The sequence below is a fragment of the Gracilinanus agilis genome, chromosome 2 (genome assembly GCF_016433145.1).
Source record: "Gracilinanus agilis isolate LMUSP501 chromosome 2, AgileGrace, whole genome shotgun sequence".
In the NCBI taxonomy this organism is placed as follows: Eukaryota; Metazoa; Chordata; class Mammalia; order Didelphimorphia; family Didelphidae; genus Gracilinanus; species Gracilinanus agilis.
The window spans coordinates 450,202,118-450,218,054 of NC_058131.1; positions in this window are offsets into that span (position 1 = coordinate 450,202,118).

The window sequence follows — 15,937 nt, forward strand, 5'->3', positions numbered from 1 at the left end:
AGTGTGAATAGGGATAGGGCACTGTGGATAGGGGTTTGTGGATCCCTAAGGCAGTAAGTAGATAAGAGTACAATAGTGGTGCATGATAAATTGAGGTGGTAGGAGAGGTAAAAGAGTGACTGAGTTTAGGGAATATAAACAGGGAGGTATAAAAAGTTGCAAGGGAAAGGATTAGATATTTTGGACAAGTAGCTACAGCCTGGGAGACACAGCCTTGGACACAGGTTTGAGACAGAGACACTAAAGGGGGTACAAATTGAGCCCTTCAAGTAGGAAGGGCACTTCTACAGACAAAGGTTAGGGTCAGCCAAGAATGGCTTGAAACTGACTAGAGGGCTTTCTAGTAAGTTTCTTAAATTCACAAAGGAAGAGTTCAGAGGAAGTATTGAGATTACACTTCCTCCAAAATGTACGCTTCCAATTCCCTTCAGGAGCCAGAGACAATATTATTCCTTTCTCTCCTTCTCCCTCTCTTATCAATCAACTAATGAACTAGCCGAAGGTTTGATTAAGTGACAAACAGGGTTTATTGAGTTTCAGGGTTGATTGGAAGAGATGGAGGGATACAAGGTAACTCTTAACAGCTGCCTATAGAAAGCTTCAGGTGGGGGAGGGAGACAGGAATGTGAGCCTGAGAAAGGATCTGCCTAACTCAGCCCCAAGAGGTTTTGTAGCCTATAGGGTTAGGAAAGTTGGATACAATGATTCAAGAGATAATTTGTAACAAGGGTAAGCCCTATTTGACTACCGGGAAACTAAATCTACCAAGTTTGAAAGCTAACACCCACATCCACCCTCCTTTCAGAAATCCACAGAGTTCAGGAATGGAAAAATGATAATTGGGAATAGGGAAGGTTAGGGAGATCCAAAGGAAATAGTTAAGCTAACAAATTTTAAGAGAAAAGCTGCAGAATATAGGCCAGGTTTTCAGTCCAAAGATAGAGCTCAGTTGACCCTTCTACTCTCATCGTCTCCAGGGTCAACTGCCTAACCTCAGGATTCTATCTATTCTGTCAGAAACTCTTCAGTAAGGCTTTGCAGGGTTAATATGTACCCTTTTGCACTACCCACCCTTTTCATCTTTGATGCTGTTAATTTGATTTTCTTCTTTCTTCTTTTTTACTAGATTAACCAATATTTTATTTTATGTGTTTTTTCAATGTTCTAGCTCCTAATCTTATTTATTAGTTCAATAGTTCTTTTACTCTCAATTTTATTATTGTCTCCTTTGATTTTTAGAATTTACAATTTGTTTTTTATCTGGGGATTTTAAATTTATTCTCTCTCTAGTTTTTTAAGTTGTATGCCCAGTTCATTGACCTCTTCCCTCTCTGATTGGTTGATATATGCACTCAGTGATATAAATTTCCCCCTCAGTACTGCTTTGGCTGCATCCAGTAGATTTTATTTTGCTGTTTCCTCATTGTCATTCTCTTCAATGAAATCAGTAATTGTTTTTTTGATTTGTTTTTTGACCTACCACTTTTGAAGAATTAGATTACTTAGTTTCCAATTCATTTAAAATTTGCCTTTTCACAAGTCCTTATTGATTATGATTTTTTTTCCATTATGGTCTGAAAAAATTGCATTTATTATTTCTGTTTTCTTACATTTGTTTGCAATGTTTTTATGCCCTAGTACATGGTCAATTTTTGTATATGTACCATGTGCTGCTGAAAAGAAGGTATATTACTTTTTATACTTATATATTTTTTTCCAGATATCTATTAGCTTTAATTTTTCTAACATTTCATTCACTTCCCTTACTTATTTATTTTTTTGGTTTGATTTATATAGTTTTGATAGAGGAAGATTGAGGTCCCCCACTAGTATGGTTTTAATATCTATTTCCTTCTTAAACTCCTTTAATTTCTCCTTTAGAAATCTGAATTTTATACCATTTTGTACATATATGTTGAGTCCTGATATTTCTTCATTATTTATACTGCCTTTCATCAAGATGTAATTATCTTCCTTATCTCTTTTAATCAGATCTATTTTTGCTTTAGCTTTGTCTGAGATCATAATTGCTATTCCTGCCTTCTTTGTCTCAGTTACAGCCTAGTGAATTCTGCTCCACCCTCTTACCTTTACCCTGTGTATGTCCACCTGCCTCAAGTGGGTTTCTTGTAGACATCATATGGTAGGATTCTGGTTTTTCATCCATTCTGCTATCCTCTTCCTTTTTATGGGTGAGTTCCATCCCATTGAAATTTACAGTTATAATTTCTGTCTGTGTATTCCCCTCTATTTTGACTTCCTACTTTGATTCTGCCTTTTCTCGTATCCCTCTTACCCTCCAACTTTTTGCTTTTTGTCAGTCTCTCCCTTTTCCCCTCCCATAATGTTACTACTCTTCTCGCCCCATCCCTTCTTATTATTCTCTTCTTACTATAGTGCCTTTTAAAAGACTCACCAATTAATTATTCTTTGAGAAGATATAATTCTCTGTCCCAATGGATCTGACTGTTCTTCCCTCTTTGAAGCAAATCCAAAGAGTGTAAGATTTCAATTATTACCTGTCACCAACCTCTTCTTCCCTTCCATTGTATTGGTCTTTCCCCTTCTCCTCCATGCACTTCTTTATGAAATATATATTTACCCCATTTTATCTCATTTCCCATTTCTCTTGGTATTATCCTTTTTTTTACCCATAGTTTTTTCTATATATTTTTTTGACATATCATCCTATACAATTTATCACTGTAATCTCTAGGTATACTTCTTTTAAGTACCCCAATGATAATAACAATTTTTTAAAAATTACCAATTTCATCTTTTTATTTAGGAATACAAACCATTTGAACTTATTGGTGTAAGGGGGAAGAAAGGTTTTTTGGTCAAATATATTAAAAGATGGTCACCAGAGGATTGAACAATCATCAATCCTCAATTAAGAATAATCTCAAGTCAAAATTGACTTCATGAAAGTTTACTTAAAATTGAGGAGAAAGGAAATAAGGAAATTATAATCTAATACAGTAGGTAAATTACTACGACCCTCTAATTAATCCAGGTAGCTCTAATTAACCCTCAGCCAAGAGTTAGAGGACCAGAGGTCTGGAGGTGAATGAACAGAGTCTATTCATAGAGTCTATTAAAGGGAAGTTCTCCTTAAGAGAAGTTCAGGAAAATTCAGTCTTTAAACTCACCACGTGGACTTCTACAGAAGATACTGAAAGCAGTCTCATCAAGATCTCAGCATTCCAGCCAGCACTCCTCCACAGAGGAGAAGAGTTCCTTCATCAGCCACCCTCTTCACAAGAAACTCCCAGATGACTGAGACCTTCTCCTTTTAAAGGGGTCACTTATGTGTCACTTCCTGTGCCTCCCTCCTAATTTGCATGTCCAATCACAATAGACTCTTCTTATAGTACTGCCTAGGGGGCAGTCAGTTGATTCTGATTTGTCACCCACTCTTGGGTTATGGACCTCCCAGAATTAAAGGTGCTCTCACCTTTGGTGATTAAATCTAAAGCTGGGCAGTGTAGACTTAATCTCATTATCACATTGGGTCCCTTAATTTTCTTCTTTTCTTAATTACCTTTTGGTGGTTCTCTTGAGTTCTGGATTTGGGCATCAGATTTTCTGTGTAATTCCAGCCTATTTTTCAGGAATGCTTGGAAATCTTTTATTTTCCCCTGGAAGAATATAGTCAATTTTGCTGGGTAGTTGATTCTGGGTTGTATCCCCAGTTCCCTTGCTTTCTGGAATACTATATTCCATACCTTCCAGTCCTTCAGTATAGATGCAGCCTGATTGTGGCTCCATGATGCCTGAATTGTTTCTTTTTAGCAGCTTGTAATATCTTTTCCTTGGTTTGGAAGTTCTTGAACTTGGCTATTGTAAGAGGGAAATTTAGGTATTTTATAGATATGTATTTAAAGTGTGGCCGCCAGGAATCAACAATTCAGGTTGATTCCGTAATTAAATCAGACCCAAGTCAGCATCCAGTTAGGCAGTTTATTTACAATTAGGAAGGTAAAGGTATGGAAATAAAGAGGAAGGGAGTGGCTAGTCCAGGCCTCAGGCCTGGACGAGAGAGAAGGTTAAAAGGCTAAATAAATTAGGCTGCAAGCCACAAGGCCTAGCAACCAGATAGGCTAGTGCCTACTTAAGGCAGACTTTGGAAGTGGCTTAGGTAGGCCAAGGAAGTCAGCCTAACTTACCCACGTGACAATACAGAATAGAAGCTGTCTGTGGTCTCAGGAGCTCCTTCAGCACCAAGTTCAAGGCGAGAACTGCCTCCACAGGAAGTAACCAACATACTTAAAGAGATAGTGTCTTTCGTCACTTCCCATGGGTCCACCTCTAATTCAAGCGGACAAATGGCAGTCTCTACATTGATTTGGACTGCCCAAAGGGCAGTCCCTTGTTCTTGATTTGTTATTTATTGTCACGTGTGGGTAACTTGTCCCCCCATCCCCATTAAGGGAGGTGAGGATTACATCATTTCTATGCCTAGGGTAAGTAAGAGTTTAAACTATGAATGGGCTAGAGCTAATTCTATTTACACACTATAACATTCCTGGGGCATTGTCAATTGGTGATTTAATGCAGGAGGTGATCTGTGTATTCTTTCAGATCCTACTTTACCCTCTTGTTCAAGAATATGAGGGTAGTTTTCTTGTATAATTTCCTGTAGAATGATGTGCAGGCTTTTTCTTTGGTCATAATTTTCCAGTAGTTCAATAATTCTTAAATTGTCTCTCCTGGATCTTTTTTCCAGATGTGTTGTTTTATCAATAAGGTATTTCATATTTTCCTCAATTTTTTCATTCTTTTGATTCTGTTTTATAGATTCTTGCTGCTTTGTGAAGTTACTTAATTCTAATTGATTCTAACTTTTTAAAGACTGACTTTCATCCCTGACATTTTCAACCTGCTTTTCCTTTTGATCTATTTTTCTTTGTAGATCCTTGTTTTTATCTTTTTCTTTCTTTACCTTGTTTTCAAGCTGGTCAATTCTGGCTTTTAGGAAATTGTGTTCTTGTTTTATTTCATGTACCCCTGTTTCCAGATGACCTATTTTGCTTTTCCCAATTTTCTTCAACCTCTCTCAATTGTTTTTTGAATTGTGTTTCTTCCATTGCCTGAGTCCAATTTGCTGGAGTTCCTGAGTTTTTACTTAGTGTTCATTGTTCCTCCTCTGTTCCATTTGTTTTTTGTTCATTTCCTGATAGAAGCTGTCAATTGTAATTTCTTCTTTCTTTTTCTGTTATTTGCTCATTTTTTCCTTCTTTCCACCTTCCTATTGGCTGTATTCTTGCTCCTTTGTTTATTTGCTGCATCTATGAGTTTGGAATTTTCTGCCTTACAGGGCTTTTTCTCTGCTCAGCTGAGTAACTGAATTAGGATGATGGAGCTGACCAGTTGTATTAATGTGCTCTCAGGCCAGATCTTCCCCAAATGCCAGCAGACGCTGAAAGTGAAAATGAAGATGTGGAGGCTGAAGGTAGTTACTCTCATCCTCCTCTCTACTCCTTTCTCTCAGCCGCCTTCCTGTCAGCTGCCCTGTCAGAGCCCTGAGATTCCTGCAGTGGTACCAAGGTTCTCCATGGCAATTATAGCCTTCACTCTGGAATCCCAGTGAGCTGGACTCCTACCACGGGTTTCAGCACAGTAGGTGGGGGAGGAGTATTGGATACTTCCCTTATATCCTAGAATTCAACTTTATCTGTGTACCTTTGAGGTTCGATTGAGTAGGAGAAACCTGCACCTCTGTCCCACTGCCAAGCCTGGCTCTCTGTCACCTCTGTGCCCTTACTCCTTTGGTTTTCTGCTGGCTCTGTGAGACTGAGCCCCTCTGCCCTCTGGAAACTTCTTTTCTGCACTCTCAATAAATTGGACTAAGCCAGTAGAGCTGATCTGCAGAGCTGAATGTGCCCTGAGGCCAAAATTTCCAGAGGCTGAGGCCCAAAATGGAGGTGTGGTAGCTGAAGGCTGAGACCAGGCCTCCAACTACCTTCTTGCTAACTGTTGTCAGAGCCCTGAGTTTCACATAGTTGTGGAATCAACATACTCTGCCCCAGCTGGAGCCCTCATCCTGAGATCCCACCACTGGAGTCTTAGTGTAGTAGGTGGGGGAAGGATTCTGGGACCTTCCTTCTTTCTTTTCCTTAAACCTGAGAATTCAACCTTCTCTGCATACTTTTTTAAGTTGAATCAAGCAGGAGGGTCCCATAGCTCTGTCTTCTTAATGGATTTGGTTTTCTGTCCCTCTTGAAGCACTTGGTTTTTTATTGGTGTGGAAGGGTTTTCACAGAGGAATCAACTTTTGCTGCTTCTAAGCCACCATCTTGACTCCGCCCCCTGGACCCTATGTTCTACATTTTAGAAGGATTTCAATTTAAAATGTTTATAATAGAAAAATTCCAGAATGCATAAATAGTACAATTTCAGTTATCTTGAAAATAATCAATGATAATGACACTCATCATTGCCATGACTCTGAGGTCCTAAAGGCTATGCTAACAGAATATGTTTCCCTCCTTTCATTTTTACACTCTTTGGATTATGTCCCCAGATATGAAAAATAGTTAAATTCCAGCTCTTTCTTCCTTAGCATATTCTTTTTTGCCCTCCCTATTCTTTTCTCCTTATGTCATTAAAACAGAACAAATTCTCCCAGGGTCTCTGTTTATTTTATATGTAACATTTGAAGACATGAAGGTTCTTCAGTGGCATCTGTTTCTTCTCCTTCTGTTAAAATACTGGCACTTCATCTTTGCCCCTTCTGGTTGTACAAATGTGCTTACCTTTCTAAGTTTCTCCTTACTACTACTGTGCTTGTATTTAAAGGAGTGTTTTAAAGTCCTCTGTCCCATTAAAGAAGACAGATAGTGTCGAGATCTATCTATCATCTCCACATAATCTGATAAGGATGGCTTAGTTGATAAGAAAATAACACAACATGGGAGATGATCTTGACTGTTAACTCATAGCTACTTCTCCGAAGTGCCATTGAGTCACAAGTTTATTATATATGAAAATTCAAACTCCCTTTCACCCAAAAGGACAAGGAAAGTTTCCTACAGCTGTGTAGAGCTTCATTTTTAACATAAACAATACTACAGGCTTAGAAGCTTCAAGGTGAAGAAAAGAACCAGGCTGACCTTCAGCTACGTGATTGTCAACAAACTAAATCTGAGAATACTTTTCTCCAGCAAAATGCCCCTGCTAAGGTTTCAGCCTTGGCTTTACCAAGCAGCTACATTCCTGACCAAAGGGGAAGAATGTTAACTTCTTGACTACTGGTTTGCTAAGAGCTTAAAGCTTTTCAATAAGGCCACAATACTTTTCAACAAGAAAGAGCGTGGATCACAAAAGGGGTCAAAAGAGTAGTCTCAGATTTTTATCTATTTGAGACTCTGTTTCTCTTATTGGCTTCCCACAAGATAGGTTGCAAAATAGATAGAGTGTTGGGCCTAGAGTGAAGAAGATTTATTTATATTCCTGAGTTTAAAACTGGTCTCAGATACTTACCAGCTGGGTGACACTAGTTTTGTCACTTAACCCTGTTTGCGTCAGTTTTTGATTTATAAAATGAGGTGGAGAAGAAAATGACAAATCACTCCAGTATCTTTGCCAAGAAAACTCAAAATGAGGTCACAACCAAAATGACTGAACAACAAAAAAATTCCATTAAAGAACCATTTTCTTTTTCTGTAGAATTACAATCAAACTTGGTAAGTCATCCTTGATTGGAAGTCATTATTTTTACATTTTGAAATATCCTACTCAAAAATTTGTTTATCATAGTAGCTGCTAAATGTTGTGTTGTCCTGACAGTGGTTCCTTGAACTTGAACTCTTTTTACCAACTTGCAGTATGTCTTGTCTTCTTTGACCTGGAAGCCCTGTCTTTTGGCTGTAATGCTCCTTGGAATTTTCATTTTGCAAGTTCCTTCAACAGCAAGTTCACACAACAGAGGTGACTGGAGGAATCTTTCTATTTTCTCTCTGTCCTCTGGTTCTAAAATATCCATTGTTGTTGTCATTCAATCATTTCAGTCATGTCCAACCCATTGTGACCCCATTTTGGGTTTTCTTATCAAAGACACTGGAATGGTTTGCCATTTCCTTTTCTTTCTCATTTTATAGATGAAAAAACTGAGGTAAACAGAGTTAAGTGATTTGCCCATGGTAGCAAGTGTCTGAGGCCATATTTGAACTCAGGAAGATGACTGTTCTTATCTATCTCATTTATTTGGAATTTTTTGAAATGTGATATCCTGATTTTTTTCCTTTTATGGTACTTGTATTCAAATAAATAATCTGATGATTCTTAGATTATATCTCTTTGATCTATTTTCCAGATAACTTGTTTGTGATAGTCTATCATACTTTCCTCTTTTATCCAGTCCTTTTTTTGTTCTAATATTATTTATGAATGAGTGTCTTACATGGGTCATACTTACTATTTATTTTCTATTTTTTCTCTTACCAATTCTTTTCCTCAGAGCTCTTACTTCATTCATAACTTTAAACAAAACTCTGGCTTCATTTCTTCTAGATACTCTTGTAATCTTGTGGCCAAATAATTTTTTTCCCTCTGAAGTTATGTTTTCAGTTATAGAATTTTTCTATTCTGAATTGGACTCAGGCTACTGTGGATCCCTATTTCTTGATTGTGCCTATATTTTTCTTCTGTTTACATCTATCTCCAGCCTTTGTTTCTGAACTGGGATATTATGCCTGGATCTGACTCTACTCACTTAAGTATCCATGGATGACTAGTTGGCCCTGTTTAATTTCTCTCTTAATAACCTGGGTTCGGCCTCCTGGACTTTTATTTCTCCAGTTAAATATTTCTTTCATTTCCTGGTAGATCTTATCCTTCTCCACTCAGGTAGCTAGGGTTCAGAGTCCTGAATATTTCTATCCCTCTGAAGCATCTCAGGTCAGTAAGTCAGTTCTTTGATCTTGATTATATTTGTATTCCTAATGCTTACCACAATAGTTGGCACATAGTTTATGCTCAATACATTCTTGTTGCTTTGACTTCAAGATGATGGATATTCAAGTTCTTCTGAAGAATCGCAAATCAAAGTGCTTTGGACTTCCAAATCCCTGATGATACTCATGCTGTAGGTACTGCCAGATCTTTCTGAGATTTGTGAGATTCCACTAATGCTGCCTACTGGTCCAAGATCATGCTGCTATGAGTTTTCTGTAATGCTAGAGTTTTCTCATCTAAGCCCCCTATTATTCCTGCCCTTTGATATAGAGTGCCACAGTGTTTAGAGGTCTGGAGGATCTGTGGTCCACATTGACATGTTTCTGTCTGGTTTATCTATGCTCGTTTTAGCTTTTTGGTAGGATTCATATTGAGCAAGCTTCATGGGTGGATCAAGCCATTTAAAATAATAGATCTCTGGATACCCTGATCATTATTTGTTTGGGTGCTTTTTGGGGGTCTTTGCTAAATTTCATAACCGAGATCCTGACCGTTGAACTATTCATTCAGCCATCTCAGTCAGAAGAGTCTAGCTTTACTTTTTCAAGAAAACACGTTTGGGGAGCATAGAGAATTATAATCTGTCATTGTTAACCCATAATAGAGTCTAAAAATAAGATGATGACTTAGAGAAACTGGGTTTTTCAGAAAAATGAGTAAGTATGAAATGCGTTTCTGAGATGTGTTTGAAAGTCAATGTAGGCAAACCATATTGTAATCATTGAAAAAAAGCTTCCTACCTTTCCTACCCTCTAACCAGTAATAACTTCAGATGAAAAGAGGGATGACTACTATATATTCTCTCTTTTCAGTGTAATTGAAATGAAAGGTTATGAAAATTTGAAAATCAACCCATTAGTCATTATTACTTTTCAAATTTACCTTTAAAATGTGGAGATTACGCTTATGCAAATTTAGGGTTAGTGAGGAAAAGCACAAATCCTAATAAGAGGTTGCTATATATTAATGCTTAAAGAAAAGGTTATTAAATGTAATCAAAACATGTATTCTTTATTTGAAGCTTCACATCAGCTTTTAAATAGTGCTTTGATTTTGTTTGAACTTTAAGTATGTAACATTTTTTAGTGCAATTTACTGTTACAATTCTTTCTATATAATATAGGTCATAAGAAGTTCAATTATAGGTGGGGCAGCTGTGCTACGTTAGGGGAATGACCGTAATATATCCATTTCGTTAATTAAATCACAAATTTTTTATTAACAAAACCAGTATGTCAGGTTTAGCCAGCTAGAAACTTCTCATAAGTGTTATCTTTATTGTCAGAAGCAATATTGTGAAAATAAGGAATTATTGTACATGCTTTAACTCCTGATTAAACAGAGAACTGACACTTTCCATGAATAATAACTTGGGGGCATATTATCAACTTGACACACAGTATTTCACTTGTATAAGTTCCATTAATATTAAAACCCTGGGTTTTAATTTCAGTATCTTCTATTGAGGAATAATACCATAGCCATCTGTTGGTTACTATGACTTAATGAGATTAATGTCAAATACAAGAATGTTCTTTCCTCTTTCCTTAAGACTTTTTCCTTGGTCTTTTTTATTTTTATTAAAAGGCATTGAAATGAATTTATATTCAGAAACAAGTCACTGAGCTTCAGGTTAAAATGATAATGTGAAATGTCATAGAGGAAACCAACTACTATATTCCTATGCAAAGGATCTAAATAGGGCATTGAATCAATAACTATCAAGAAATTTAAATAAAAACAATAGAAAGCTCTTTCTCAGGACTGCACAAAAATGTAGCAGAAATATGGTGGAACACTGAGAAAGATCCTAGGAGTTAAAAGCCAGTTGCAAACTCAGTTCACCCAGCCAGAAGTCTTCTAGCACTATGATCAGGGGTGCTCCAGGGCACCTGAAGCCTATACTATGTTCACTGGGGACAAGAAGCCTCAAGTATTCTTATGGGAAGGTTTTAAGAAGGTTGGAAGTGGACACAGCCCTCTGGCCAGGCTGTTCCAAAGTCCTGATGAACACAGCATTCAAATTATGGATATTTCAGGAAGGCCTGAAGACTATAACACAGATCCAGATCTAAAATCTGTATACACAACACAATGCAGGGAAGATGAAAGCCAGGAAAGCCTAGGAATTTGAGATCAGGATCCAACCAAGAATATGGTACATAGACTTGGCACAAAATCCTATACTAAGGCTTCAGAAACTAAACACAGGGAAGAAACATGATAATATCAAGAGATACTCCAGAGGAGACAGGTGGCAGAGAGTAGGCAGCCATCTAGCTGAATTCTTCCAACATTTTTCTCCAAATAATTTTAAAATAGCCCCTCGAATCAAATTTTCTAGGGGCAGAGCCAACAAAATGTCAGGATAAGACAGTTTTCCAGCCTAAGACAACCTAGAACGTGGGTAGGGGAAGTCTGTGATACCAGAGTGGATGCCAGTTCAAAGCACACAGTGGCAGCACCAGCCTTGAAGGTACCTACAACAGTGGCAACAGCACCTTCAAGAGGTTTTAGCCTAGTGACATTAAAGGTTATTAGATAACTGGTCAGAATGAAATCATATTGCCAACACTGGGCATAGCTGGCACTGATTGGCAACTCTGTTACCCATATGCAGTTCTGGGTCATAGTTCCAGGGTAAAGACCTATCCTTGTAATCTATCATGTTGCAGCAGAGGCCCTGGTCATACTTTCAAGGCAGAGAGGCTCATTTTTGAATCACGGCTTTCAGGTAGTCAAGTAATTCTTAAATTATCTCTTTTCAGTCTATTTTCCAGGTCAGTTGTTTTTCTGATGTTTTTAGATTTCACTTTTTTTGCTTTTGACTTTATTTTATTTTTATTGATCTTCCTAGACAAGAAAGTGATAAAGAAAATATCAGTAATTCAGACTGAGTTTAAAAGTATATCAAACAAAAATATTTTTTCCTCAGAGAGCTGTTTATTAAACATCTACCAACATATGTCTGGTCCATACCCTTATATAGTGATGGTGAACCTTTTAGAGGGGTGAGTGATGTGAGAAATGTCCTCAGGCCCATGTGGAGAGAGGGAGGGAAGCAGCCAGGCCCCACATCCCTCTGGCTTTCTAATAATGAACTCTAGCAAACTCTGTACTGGGGCAAAGGTGCACATGCCAACAGAGAGGGCTCTGAGTGCCCCCTCTGCTGGAATGGTCCTCTCCTTACTGAACTTTCTGACTGCAGACTTTAATTGACTGAAGATCTTAACTTACACAATTTCTTCTTCTTCCTTCTTTCTTCTTCCTTCTTCCCCTTCTCCTCCTTCCTTCTCCTCCTCCTCCTCCTCCTCCTTCCTTCTCCTCTTCCTCCTCCTCCTTCCTTCTCCCCCTCCTCCTCCTCCTCCTTTCTTCTTCTTCTCCTTCTCCTCCTCTTCCTCCTCCTCCTGCTCCTTCTCCTCCTCCTTCTCCTCCTCCTTCTCCTCCTACTCCTCCTCCTCCTCCTCTCTTCCTTCTCCTCGTCCTCCTTCTCCTCCTCCTCCTCCTTCTCCTCCTTCTCCTCTTTCTTCTCCTCCTTTTCCTTCTCCTTCTCCTTCTCTTCCTCTTTCTTCTTCTTCTCCACAATTTCTACATTTTCAGTATCTATACCATGTCCTAATTTAATATGAGAACAATGATACCACGAATCTCTACCCAAAACTTTTACAGAAGATAGTGAAACTGTGTAAATAGAATTAGCTCTAGCCCATTCATAGTCAAAACTCTACCTACCCTAGGCATAGAGATGATATCATCCCCACCTCCCTTAGTGGGGAGGGGAGATGAGTTACCCACACGTGACAATAAGTAACAAATCAAGAACAAGGGACTGCCCTTTGGGCAGTCCAAATCAGTGTAGAGGCTACCATTTGTCCACTTGAATTAGAGGTGGACCCACAGGAAGTGACGAAAGACACTATCTCTTCAAATATGTTGGTTACTTCCTGCTAAGGGAGTTCCCGCTTTGAACTTGGTGCTGAAGGATCTCCAGGGAGGCCTCAGGCAGCTTCTACTCTGAATGGTCATGTGGGTAAATTAGTCTGACTTCCTTGGCCTACCTTGGCGTTTTTCCAAGACTCTACCTTAAGTAGGCTCTAGCCTATCTGATTACTAGGCCTTGTGGCTTGTAGCCTCATTTATTTAGCCTTTTAACTTTCTCTCTCCGTCCAGGCCTCTGCAGGCCTGGACTATCCTCTCTCTCTTTATTTCCTTACCTTTTACCTTCCTAATTGTAAATAAACTACCTCAAACCCAATCTTGACTTGGGTCTGTTTTAATTATGGAATCAATCTGAATTGTTTATTCCTGGCAGCCACACTTTAAATATATATCTATAAAATATCTAAAATCTCCTTCTTACAAACTAATACAACTGTATAAGGACCTACCCAATTTTGTTCTGTTACCGATGTTTTGGCAAAATTTTTCACATAGACCGTATCACCTGGTTGAAAATTATGAAGAGAATAATCCAATGGACCAGATTGAAATAATACTCCCATATCTTGTAATTCTAATAACCTCTGCTGTAAAGCGCTTAAATATGAAGCAATTTGGCAATCACTTCCTAAGAGTGATGTATAAATAGCCTTACAAGTTTTTGCTTGTAGTGGAGCATGTCCAAAGAACATCTCATACGATGATATATATAGATCCACTCTTGGTCTCATACGTAGGTAAAACAAATCTATGGGAAGAATATGACCATTTAAGATGAGTTTCAGCACAGGGTTTCCCAACCAAATTCTATTCATACACTTCACCTGACCTGAACTCTGTGGGTGATAAGGAACATGATATTTAGGTGTTATCCCTAGATTCTCATAGACTCTTCTAAGGATATCCTGAGTGAAATGAGATCCCTTATTCGAATTTATGGTTAATGGTACACCAAATCTAGGCACAATTTCCTTAAGTAACACTTTCACCACAAAGCTAGCTGTGTTGGTATTTGATGGAAAAACCACAGGCCACTTAGTCTATCAACTATCACAAGACAATACTTGTATCTTCCAGCTTTAGGCATACAGATATAATCAATCTGTAAACTCTCAAATGGACAATATGCTAAAGGCCTACCACCCAAACCTTTCTTTCTGAATGCACTTTGATTCAACTTTTGGCAGACTGAACAACTATTACAAATTTTATTTGTAACAGTACTTATTCCAGGAGCAACCCATTGTCTCTTGATGGAATACACAATAGCTTGTGAACCAAAATGACCTTTTGTGTGGATGGCTTGACACAAATAGGTATACAAATCTTTTGGTAACAATGGTCTTCCTGTATCAGTAATCCATATCCCATGTTCTTTCCTAGCTCCAAATTTATCCTTCCATTTCTGAATATCTCAGTCTACATAAGCTTTTTCTAGATCATCAGAATCAATAGATGCTAAATTCATTACATAAGTTGGAGCATTCTGGGCTGCATACTTCGCAGTGATATCAGTTCTGTGATTTCCTTTAGAGACTGAATCACTACCACGAATATGACTCCAACAATGAATTACTGCCAGCTGTTTGGGCTTTTGGATTGCTTCTAACAACTCAGTTATTCCTGCATACGCTATTGGTTTTCCCAATGCAGTAATAAAACCTCATTGTTTCCAGGTCGTTCCTGTTGCATGGCAAACAGAAAATGCATACCAAGAGTCCGTGTAAATATTTACACTTTTACCTTCAGCTAGAAGACATACTTGCTTCAATGACACTAATTCTGCACCTTTAGCAATAAGATTACTAGGTAGTGAGCCATACCACAGTGTCTCAAATTCTGTGACAACTGCAGCACCAGTACATCTGATTCCATTACATAAATATGATGATCCATCTGTGAATAACACCCAGTCTGGATTTTCGAGTGGAGTATCTTTTAAATCCATTCTAGGCATATCCACAAGATCTACTACCTCAACACATTCATGCAATGGCTCACTTTTCTTAGGCAAATCTGGAAGAAGAGTAGCTGGATTGAATATGCTACATCTCTTCAACTGGATGTTCTCACTACCTAAGAGAATAATTTCATATTTAGATATTCATTGGTCTGAATATGCTTGAGTACTAAACTTACTCATTAGTGCTTCTATCTGATGTGAACAATAGACCATTAAAGGACATCCCAAAACTAGATCAGCTGACTTCTGGACTAACACAGCTGCTGCTGCTACCCCACTTAGACAGGGTACTACCCCGCAGCTATTGGATCTAATTGACAGCTATGATACCCAATTGGACAATAACTTTGTTCTAAAGTCTGTGTCAACACACCAGAAGCTATACCTTTTGTTTCATTGACAAAACAGCTGAAAAAGTTTCTCATAGTCTGGAATTGCTAACGCAGGTGCAAATAAAATGGCTTCTTTCAGCTCAACTAAGGATAAGCAATGTTCAAGCTTTAGTTTCAGAGGTTCTGGTTCTGTATTCCTGGTCAGATCTGTTAACCTGTTGTGAGGAAGATTACTTACAAATTATTATTACTAGGCCTGTCACCATGCACCATCTAGACTAGGGGCCTGTGGAAACTAGCAAGCAATTGACAAGAGTTTGTAGCAAATTTAATTAAGGGAACTATGGTAAAGGATGGGGATAGGGGTTTCTACATTTCCAAACTATGGGCAAACCACAGGGTCAGGGGAGGGTCTTATCTACACTGAACTGAGACCTAAGCAAGAGCGGGCCCAAGGATAGCAGGACAGAAGTGCTAGACTGAACTCCTCACAGCAGAGTCCTGACACACTCCAGCAATGTTGCAGCTCCTCCAGAACCACTAACTGTACTCTTTCAGGTGGTTAGTTTCTGGGAGCTAACCCAGCCCAAGTTAACCTGCAATTCAGGTGGTATGTTGGGATGTGGTGGTGATTGGCTTTGACTTTGGTAGGTATAATTTTTAACCCTTATGGCATGTAAATGCCCAAGCCCTGCCTACCTTTAAGGCTTATCCCTACAGTAGAGTCCCTTTCCTCTTCTGATTT